General features: G+C 51.0%; 1 long non-coding RNA gene and 1 pseudogene across 1 annotated transcript; both read right to left on the bottom strand.

Moving 5' to 3' along the window:
* Positions 1-3857: 3857 nt before the first annotated feature.
* On the bottom strand, positions 3858-9954 carry LOC125517073 (annotated as a pseudogene).
* Position 9955: 1 nt separating this feature from the next.
* LOC125515554 lies at positions 9956-10386 on the bottom strand. Its single transcript, XR_007287064.1, has 3 exons — positions 10333-10386; positions 10120-10245; positions 9956-10024 (listed from the first exon to the last, which is right to left on the bottom strand). It is a non-coding gene; the product is annotated as an uncharacterized LOC125515554 (long non-coding RNA).
* Between the last annotated feature and the right edge of the window lie 1021 nt (positions 10387-11407).

Raw genomic sequence — 11407 nt, 5'->3', positions numbered from 1 at the left:
CGTGCTCTCAGAGGCCGCCGCCGCCAATTGCCACCGCTCCATCTTTAGAACTGTACTGATGCATCAACCTTGCTCGGTCTAGCTATCGTCGACGCCACCACGGCGCCCAACGACACCTCCTCCCTGCGCGCAAACAGCTGTGCACGTCGCGGTCGCCACTGATACACCTCAGCACCATGCTGCCAAGTATCACCAGCCGACACAGCTTGAAGTCTTTGAAAGATCCGTTGTGCGTAGCACCTGCCGACCAGGCATGACAAAGCGTAGCACCTGTCGGTCAGGCATGACTTAACATCTCCACCGAAGTTCCGTGCAAGATGAAGCCGCTCCACCTCCTGCCTCTAACTTCCAACGCTGCTCCACAAACGATGCTCCCAGGAGAGATACGACACCGCAGTGCCGCCATCGTCCGATCTGGAACACCAGATCTTAGGGTTTCCCCCGGAGCAGCACGAGTGGGTCGACAGTAGTTACACGACGATGCCTCCATCAAAGTAACGGCGTAGAACGCCGCCATCGCCTGCCAACGGCTCGGTTTTCACTGGCAACCATGTCTCCCCAACTCGCAGCCGGGACGAGATGATGGATCTCGAGATCCGATCACCAAGCCTCTGGCCAGCCATCTCTGACGACGAAGATGACCACCACCATTGGCCAGCGAGACAACGCGAGATGAAGTAGGGCGCTGCCAGCATGCGTCCTGGCCAGCACCACCGGCGCTCGGCCCATCCCGGACCACGCCTCATGGCCGAGGGCAACAGCAATCGCTGCCACGACGAGGACGCAGACAGGAAGCCCAGATCCGACCCATCCGCGCACCGCCACATGGCCACCACCAAGCGCCGTTCAGGGGCAGCCCCGCCGCCATGAGGGACGCCGCCCCACGGGCAGCAGGCGCCAGCCACCGGCGGAACACCGCCGCGCGCCACCGGCCGCCGTGAGATCTGGGCGAGAACGACGAGGACGCCTCGCCGCCATCTTCCCTAGGGACCATGCGGGCTTCGCCGGTGTCCCCTCCGGCGGCGGCGAAGCGGGGGGGGGGGGGGGGGGGGGGGGGGGGGGGGGGGGGGGGGGGGGGGGGGAGCGGGGAGGGGCGGCGCTGTGCGGAGGGGTCGGAGAGATCAGTCGCTGCGCCGCCGCTGTCGAAGTGCCGGCCGGAGGCGGCCGCGCGCGAGACCTAGATCGCCTCCTCAGTGTCAGTGTCAATAGGGTTTAGCCTGACACAGTTGTACAGTGACGTTAGCTATGGTTTCTTTGTAAGTTGTGTTTCATCGATCGGCGCACCTGACCTGAAGCAACTTGGCTTGCGGTGTACATTGAGCCGATCGTTGACCGTATGCATGCTACCGTGTCTTTCTGATTTGATTTCAGATGTGTGGGAGTATGAGAGATCGATAAACCATCTTAGCATGGCTGCACCGCAGAGCACAGCTTGTATCCATTAGTTCGTGGCAGTTCGTGTGCCAGGTCAGATGTGTCGTGTTTGGTTAGTCTGAATAATGGAGTCCATGCCCACCCTCCTAGCATCACATGTTTGTTCTTTTCCGTTCTTGGTTTTGGCGAGCACAGCAGATGCTCTGTTTTCATATTAAGAAGGAAGAATTCGCAAACAAAACTGTTAATCCCGATGAAAACAGGGGTAATTACTCTAAAAATGTATAAGCAGAGTTTAAAAAATAGAATTCTCTCTCCTGGATATAATGCATCCATGATCGGAGCTTATGATCGATGTTCAAAACGAATAGTAAAGCAAGTGCACATCTGGTTTCTCTTTCGGACACTGAAGATCACATCTTCTGCGAGCTACTAGTTGACAACATCGAGGTCGTAATCTATGCATGCGTTGGTTGCTCAGCCGAAGCAGCAGGGCATTTTTCCCATGGCGGTGGGCGTGGTCCCTTTGGAGTCTGGACCTGATCATCTCCACGGCAGCAGCTTCCCCTTCCTCTGCCTCCGTCACGACCTGTTTCCGCCGCGTCTTCTTCGTCTACTCTGGTCCCTTTTTTCTCAAGTTTCTGGTGCAGTTCTGACGAAGAAGAGTACATAAAGTTAATTAGTATGGTCACAGGTTATATATGCTTGTTTTCATGTCTGTGTGCACAGCTTCCATGTTTTATTACCTTGAATTTGTCACGCAAGAGGTGAGCATGGGCACATCCTGACGTGATACTCTCAATCTGAATTTTGCAACTGAATGGTCGGCCAGGAAGGCAACTAGACAAGGTCCAGATTCAAAGTCGACACCTCTGGCGTTCAGAGCTTCACGTCAAGAGCCGCCTTCTGCTTGGTGTTCTCCCATGGAATGACAGCATGGACGACATCTTCCGCTCGGCCCTACCAGCACGACATGTTTCCAGTTAAGTTCAGTTAAGGCCCTGGACAAGAAGATTGGTCAAACACCCAGATCGCACGAAGTATTGTCGATGAGAATGATATATAACACACGGTTTGGACTTGTCTTGCGGCCTGCCTTTTTTCCTTTCTTGTTTCCCACTGGTACAATGGCGTTAGATAGGTTTCTTTTCTAGTGTTTCAGATGCTACCGTGCCCTTTGATTTTGATTTCCGACGTGGGAGTCCGAGAGATCGATCGTTCCTTTTTAGGTTCCTGTGTCAGGTCAGATGTGTCGTGTTTGGTTTGTCTGAACAATCGAGTACATGTCCACCCTCCAATTATTCCATGTTTATCTTACTATTGTTATATAAAAAAAACAGGGTAATCCGGATGAAAACTGTCCAATTAGGCTTTCGCGTGAAAAATGGCTAAACAGTGGTACAAACAGGAATTCACTCTCCCAAATATAATGCATTTACGATCGAAGCTTATGACCAATGTTGAAAACCAATAAAGCAAAGAACATGTACATCTTCCAGCTAGAGCTAGTCTACAAAAATCACCGTGATTATTCAGGTCATAATCTATGTGCGTGCTGGCTGCTCAGCCGAATCAGCCGAGCATTTTTTTTCGTTGGGCCCGTGCCTCGCAGCCGTCTCCAGGAACCTGATCATCTCCTCCGGCCAGCTAGCCTTCGACAGTTTCCTCTGCATCTCCGCCTTCGCTGACAGACGTAATAGTGAGTCTAAATAGCTGAACATCTTCTAGCTAGAGCCAGTCCAGAAAATCACCGTGATTATTCAGGTCATAATCTATGTGCGTGTTGGCTGCTCAGCCGAAGCAGCCGAGCATTTTTTTCCATGGGCATGGTCCCTTTGGACCTGTGCCTCGCAGCCGTCTCCCGGAACCTGATCATCTCCTCCCGCGGGCTTGCCTCTGCAGCAGCCCTCTCATCCTCTGACTCCTTGTTGTGTGTCGTCGCAGCCTGGTTCCGCCGCGTCGACTTCGTCTACTCTGCCATTTTCTCCTGCAATCTGGACGAAGAAGATCAGTACACAAAGTTATTTAGTATGGTGACAAGTTACATGTGCTTGTTTTCATTTTGTGTGTACAGCTTCCAATTTTTTACCATGATTCTGTCACACATGATCCCGACGTGATACTCTGAATCTGAACTTTGCAACTAAAGGATCGGCCAGGAAGGCAACTAGGCAATGTCGAGATTCAGAGACGAGGCCTCTTGTGTTGAGAACTTCTCGTCAAGGTCCGAGTTCTGCTTGGTGATCTCCCACCACATGACAGCATCGACGACATCTTCTGCTCGGCCCTGAAGCGTCAGATTTTTCAGTTAATAGGACTCGCCAAACACCCATGCCTAGAGAAGGATTCATTTATGCAAAGTTCAGTTAAATTCAGCTCAATTGAGTTTGGGCCACCTGCCATGGGCTTTGCTCTTCTGGCTCTCCGCCCGCTTGTTTACCATCAACAGTTTAAATATGTCTAAATAGTGGTAGAAACAGCAATTCACTCCCCCAAATATAATACAATTATGATCGAAGCTTATGACCAATGTTGAAAGCTACTCTCCCAAATATAATACATTTATGATCGAAGCATATGACCAATGTTGAAAGCCAGTAAAGCAAGAGCATGAGTTAGTCCACAAATTCACGGTGATTATTCAGGTCGTAATCTATGTGCATGTTGGCTGGTCAGCCGAAGCAGCCGAGCATTTTTACGTTGGGCGTGGTCCCTTTGGACCTGTGCCGGGCCGCGGTCGTCTCAATGACAGCCCTCTCCTACTCTGCATACTTGTTGTTGGTCGTCGCGACCCGGTTCCGCATCTTCTTCGCCTACTCCGCCTTTTACTCCAGTTTCTCATGCAATCTGGATGAAGAAGATCGGTACACAAAGTTAATGAGCATGGTGCCAAATGATATATGCTGATTTTCATGTTTGTGTGTACAAGTTCCATGTTTTACCATGATTCGTTCACACAAAGAGGTGAGCATGAGCACATCCTGACGCAATACTACTTTGAATCTGAATTTTGTGAGGTCGGCCAAGAAGGCAACTTAGCAAGGTCCAGATTCAGAGTTGAGACCTCTTGTGTTCTGAACTTCACGTCAAGGGCCGCCTTGTGCTTGGTGTCGTTCTCCCACGACACGACAACATCGACGACATCTTCTGCTCGGCCCTAAAGCACGGCATGTTTCCAGTTAAGAGTTTAGACTGGCCAAACACACATGCATAGAGGTGGATTTATTTATGCAAAGTTGAGTTGAGTTGAGTTTGGGCCATGTTTACTTTCAGGAAACGCATGCAATTAATTCCGGAACAACCAAATGTGTGTACACTTGTACAGTTGTACAGCACAGTTACTTGCCTGCCATCTTTCTCACATTATCACGAAACACAAGGGCATATGTTTCTCACATTATCCCCCGCAGAGAATGACGAGCCTTTCGCGTTGCAGCCTAACTGGAATTGTTCCCTGAGCTGAAAAAGACAGACAAACGATCATGTGAGGCAATGAGAGACATACATACATCTTGTGAATTGTACATGCTCTTTCATGGGAGAAAAAGTTAGTACCTTGATTCTGGTAATGCATTATAAGCCGAATGATAGACAAGGGCGGTTGGGATGTGCGTTGGCTGCTTCCCGAATGGCAGCCTTTGCAGCCTCAACTCTGCTGCTATCGTCCCTGTATCCCCATACTTGACATCTGATTTTAACGAGGCTGGGGAGATTTTCTATTCCAAGATCGAAATCACCGCTAGTATCCAGAGACTCAGTTTTTACTGCGTTAAATTCTATCGAGAGGTCATCTACCTTGGGCATGGCTCCAGCCGCAAACGTCAAATTCATCACAGCATACGGACTATCATAACTAAATATCCTCAAGCATGGGAATCCAACTTCACCACAGACTATGACCCTTGTAACTTCAGGCTCTTCTGTTAATGAGGTATTTCTAATTTCCGTCCATCAATTCTCAGAATCAGACAACGCAGAACAGGTAAGCCTCCAAGGATATAGAAGTCCTCCTGCTCAGCTCCCACCAGATCAAGGCGTAATTCCTGGAGGTTGACAAGGGAGACGACCCAATTTGGAACATGGGGAATAATAGAACCACGGACTTTCAGCTTCTGGAGGCTAAGTGGCATAGGGCACAAAGACTCCCTTACAAATTCAGGGCCATCCCAAACAGTTAGACAGAGAAGGTTCCCTAGGTTTTTAAGGGAAGCAACAATAATAGTTTTCTTGGACTCATTTTCAGCATTCACTCGGTCAGCATTATTATAATCCTCAAAATCAAGAACCAATACCTTCAGACTCTGTTGCTGCTCAAATTCTTGCAGGAAGTTAAATGACTGGCTATAGACACTAACAAGCCTCAATTTCTCCAGTTCTTGTAGCTTAGAAATTCCACAAGGAAGTGTAACATTCTTGGTTACTAATAGGTGCACCAGTCTCTTGAGATTGATAAAAGATGCTGGTAACTCAAAAACAGAGGTGCATCCTAAGTCTAGTATCTCTAAGCACCATAGGCGTCCGATTTGTTCTGGAAGCTTGCTTACTTTCTTTGCCCCTCGGAGACTCAGGTACCTCAACTGAAACAATTTATCTATATTTTCAAGATGAAGGTTCTCCAGTTGGCCACAATTTTCAAAGTCCAGAAAACGCAAATGCCTGAACTTATCCATAGAAGGAATTTTCACAGATTCCCCAAACACATCAAGTGATCGGACATGAGACAACACCAAGCCTCTTGGTACTATCAGTTCTTTTTGCTTGCCGGCTTGCAGGGAGAGCCGACGAACTTTGCTTTGTGTCCCAACAGTTAAACTAGGAACACCTACCAAAGTAACAAAGTTTTCTTCGATGGATTTGGATATGATGAAATCAAGAATTGTGTCATGAAGTCGCCAACTTTTTACCATACCATATCTGTTTGTATCCCCAGGTTGGATCAAACTCCTATTGATGAGCTCATTAAAACACCTTTCTCCGAACTGATATGTTTTACTAAATCCGGCTTCTGTATGAATTATTCTTTCAGCAATCCATCTATTTATCAAAACTTTCTTATGAACAATATAATCTTCAGGGAATATACTCAAACATAGAAGACAAGATTTCAGATGAGCAGGCAGATCAAAGTAACTAAGTGATAATATCTTCATCATTCCTTCAACTCTGGGATTTCTTTCAAGTGCTCGACCAATCGAATCTTCAACTTGTTTCCATTGACCCTCTATCCTTTCAGTATTACCCAACAAACCAGATATAGCAATGATTGCCAAAGGCAGCCCAGCACATTTTTCCAAAATATTCTCAGAAACCTTTTTAAGGTACGAGGGGCAATTTTCTTCGGAGTTGAATAGCCTCGTGTAAAATAACTGCCTAGAGTGCACCATATTAAGAGCCCTTATTGAATAAATATGTCCATTGAATGGTTTTGAATGGCATGATTCAGCAACATCATTTTTACGGGTAGTGGTGATTATAATACTGGCAGAACTAGTCAAGGGAAATGCAAGCTTAATAATATCCCATGTATCCACGTCCCATATATCGTCAAGAACAACAAAATACCTGCACGATGATACATGGTTGATATCAATGTGGCAATAATATAAATAGTCTACAACAAGATAGACAAATACATGACACTATAAACATGTTCACAATGCCAGCATAAAAATATATTCATGAGTAAGAAAGCTGACACAAGTGTTAAACTACATGCTAATTACCTTGGCAGACTATGTGTGTGCCTCGGACGGGCGACTCCGACTTCACCATAGAGCTCCATCACCGAAGCCAGCCCGCAAACAGCCGCAGAAGCCACGACGGCACATGCCAACGGATGGCCACACGCGCAAGCAACCGACAGCTCCGACTTCGACGACGAGCACCGAGTGCCTGTCATCGTCACCACCTGGACACGCTCCACCGCAGCTCCGACTTCAAAACAACCAAGCAACCAACAGAAGTGCAACTCGGACACGCCGGGAAGAACCGACTACCGAAGTCCACGCCGTGACCCGAGCTCCTCTCGACGCCATCATCGTTGCAAAAACAGAAACCAGTGCCCCGCCTAAGCAAACCACGCGGCGAAGATGCCGCCATCCACCGGTCTCCTAGTCGTAGCCGGCTCCGAGGCGATGCCCCCAAGGAGGAGAAAGACGCGAAGACACCTCCATCGCTCGATCCAGCTGATCCAAGGTTTCCCTCCGGAGCCAAAATCGTGGAGAGAAGGAGCACACCTCCAAGACGATGCTTCCAAGAAAGGTTACGACACCCGCGGGCGCCGCCGTCGCCGGCTCCGATGAAGATAGGAACAAGGTTTTCTCCCGGAGTTGCGTCGACCACCTGCCGCCACTGACCGCCGCCCACCAACCACCATCCCAGCCGAGGTCGACCTCACTCTGGCCGCAGGATCCCAGGATCCACCACGCCCATACACGCACCCCCTGGCCGAAGCCGCCAACCACACCACCGCAGCACCGCCACGACCACCACCACTGCAGCAACCACCGCTGCATCGCAGGAACAACAACCAAGCACTGCGCGCTAGATCCAGATCGAGCCGCTCGAGTGAAGCAACTAAGCATGAGCAGGCCCTCCACCCGCATTACACCTCATACCCCGGAGACGTCAGGCACGCCACGCCCAGTCAGTTGCCGCGCCCAAAGCGCGCCAGCCGCCGCCGCATCGCCCACCGATCGGCACCCCATGCGCGCATCTGGAATCGCCGTGAGCACGCCGTCCACGCCCAGGCCGCGCTGGAGCTCGGATCGAGGCCGCCGCCCCCATCCGCACCACCGTTCGCGCCAGCCACGGCCCGCGAGGTCCCATATCGGGACCGCACGAACACCAACGACCGCGACCGCGTGCCTGCGACGGCACGCCCACCGCCGCGACCAGCCGCCGCTCCGCGCGACGAAGACCACCTCCGCCACCCGCGAGGACGCCGCCCCGGAGCCGAGCGCCCGACGGCCGCAACCTGCGCGCGAGATCCCCTTCTCCTGAGCAACCTGCAACCAGAGAGCGCCCCGCCACCGCTGGCTCCGCACAGGCTTTGCCTGCCGGAGGCCATCGGCGACGGCGAGGGAGAGAAGTCTGGAGGGGTGAGGCTGCGGAGGGGCGGAGGTCGCCGCCCGTGTCGCCCCCGGGGAAGGAGCGGCGCGGGGGCTGGGGACGCGCCTGTTTTGTGTACTGGGGTAACTCTGTTGCAAACAAATATATCTACACCTACATCTCACTCTCACATCTATCTCGCCCCATTATATCACGTTCATTTCCTCCACCCCCATAAATATATTGAACACAATAACAGTCGCTACAAGGACGCTTCCTGTGATGTCCACGCCGGACCAGCTGCGAGACAAAAAAGATCGCTTCGTTGAGAAGAAAAGGAGAAAGAGATTGGCCAGCTCGTCCCCAAACGCAAGCCTCCTCTCTCTCCTCTCTCGTGAGCCATCTCTCCCCCCGCGACTCCTCGCTGCCGCCGCCGCCACTCACGCCGGCCGAATCTGGCGAGTCCCGACGGCGGGTGGCAGACCGACGACCTCCCCTCGCTCTTTTCCTTCCTCCCATCCCTCCAGATCCGTCCTCTCACGCTCGCTGCCGACCCTCAGTCACTACCGGACTCGCGGGCTATGCCTACGGCCCAGGGCCGTCGGCATAGGTCCTTTGCCGTCGGCATAGATCTATCCTACGGCCGCCGTCGGCATAGCCCCGTGGCGTAGATCACGTCAGCGTAGATGTGTCAGACCGTCGGTGTACTATAGCCGTCGGCATAGGTGCATATGCTGACGGCCGTGGGATAGCCGTCGGCATAGTTTAGCTGTCGGCGTTGTTTTCCGTCTGACGGCAACGGACGGCGCCGTCAACAGCGCGATTCAGGAGACGGCACGTGGTGCGATTCAGGAGACGACACGTGGCGCAGGTATGCCGACGGCACGTGTCGTCCCCCGGCTTCTCCTGGCGGCAGGGCTATGCCTACGGCAAAGCCGTCGGCATAGATGGAACTCTATGCCGACGGCTTTGCCGTAGGCATATGTCTGCCACGTGGCAGCTCCTGGTTTCTCCTGGCAGCAGGGCTATGCCTACGGCAAAGCCGTCGGCATAGTTTGTCACGTGGCAAGCCCTGGTAACTCCTGGGCGTATATATGCCGACGGCTTTGCCGTAGGCATAGTTTTTTTTGTTTTTTTTTATTTTCCCTGTTTTCTCTTTTCCAATTCATTTGACAGCATTTCAAAACAGAACAATATGAAATTATGCAGAAATATGACAATTCATCATGTGAACATACTCAAGTTCATCTAAACATACTCAAGTTCACCATCATCATCTAAACATACTCAAGTTCATCACATCATCTAAAGATCATCACCGATGGAAGTTCATGAACATAAAAGTAGTGCAAGACATGAAACATGATAAAAGTAGGAATATGAAAGGCATGGCACGATGGCCACATGCACGGAATCATGAAGCAAGAGCACCCCCGCCAAAAGCACCACCTCCGCCATAACCACCACCACCTTCGTCAAAAGCACCACCTCCGCCAAAACCACCACCACCACCTCCGCCAAAACTGTCATCGCGACCACCACCACTCTGCCAGATCGGAGTGACTGGGGTCGACGGAGCAGGAGTCGAGCCACCGGTCCCCTACATGTTTCAGAAAAGATTCTAACGGTAAATATGATATGATAGTGTTTCATGAACGAGAACTAGTTTGCTAGTAGTTAGGCAAATGTACTAACCGAACCATCACTGCCTAGTGCCACCCATTCATCGAACGTGGGCACGTGTGGGGGTTCTCCCGCAGGTGGTGGTGGGGGTCCCATTTGTGGTGGATCCGTGCGGTTAGTCCAAGACGCCAACATAGCCTGAATGTTAGTTAAACAAGCAAACTAGAAGATCAGAAGGAATGAAAGTGCAAAAATTTAGGTTGGTTTTAAGAGGGCAAAACTAACCGTCATCATCTGACGGTTGTAATCATCGTTTGTCTTCACTCGTTTCAAGTACTCCCGCACCTCGAGATTCCTATGCTCGACAAACTCCTTATATGCCTACATAATTTAGGTTGTTTCTAAGTGAGCAATGCTGAAAATAAACTGAGAATGCAAGATAGAAAAAGATAAAGAGGAAGTACTTACAGCATGCTGGCGGGCTAAGGGAGTATGTGAACGCCACGTACTCTCTAACTGGCTCGGGTTGCTAGCCCGAAGCCGTGTGTACGAGATCGAAGGAGTGATCAAGCCATCGAAACACGGATACCGGCCATTCTTCTTCCCCTGGATGGCCACCACCGTCGTGTCGTCGATCTGAGACTGGGCGACCTCAGCAACAGGAACATCCGGATGCAACTCCTGATAGTGATGAATGTAAGACCCCAGGTGCTCCTCGGTCTTGCCGTAGTACTGGCTCTCGCCCTCCTTGCGATGACTCCGCTTGCAGGCCAGCTTCCACGACTCCATGTCTGAGAGCGGCCTCTTCAACTTGTCCTCCTACAACGTCAAATAGAAGTCAGCCATACATAAGAACATGACGTAAAGAAGAACAAAAATGCATCATGCACATAGATATACCTTCATGGCCTTGAAGCCCCAGTGGTTCCTGTTTCCTTGGCCGTGTGTCCCGTCGTCTCCACGGTTAGCCCGGGCCTTGATGCTCTTGGCAGCAAACTCTGCATCGGCGCCGAGCCACCTATCCACCAAACTCGCCCATCCGTCATGCCTTCCATAGCACCAACGAGGAACAACCTATGCAAATTTTGGAAGCATGACATGTGAGCACGAAACATATAGTTGACTGCTTGAAACAATGAAAAGTTAGTAATAGTTACCATCATGAACTGCTCCTTGCTCAAGGTAAGTCGTAGCTTCTGCGCTTGAGTTTTGGGCATCTTTTGGTGCAGGTAGTAGTGGTAGTACTGCGAGACGGCAACCCAGCGCACCTCGTACTGCAACTGACGAGCTTTCTTCTTCGCAGCCGCAAGCAAGACCACGTCGGCTCTGGCCTTGTGCTCGTCAAGAACTCTATAGAGTT

This window comes from Triticum urartu, chromosome 6, assembly GCF_003073215.2.
Source record: "Triticum urartu cultivar G1812 chromosome 6, Tu2.1, whole genome shotgun sequence".
NCBI lineage: Eukaryota > Viridiplantae > Streptophyta > Magnoliopsida > Poales > Poaceae > Triticum > Triticum urartu.
This window is presented reverse-complemented; position numbering and strand designations above follow the sequence as displayed.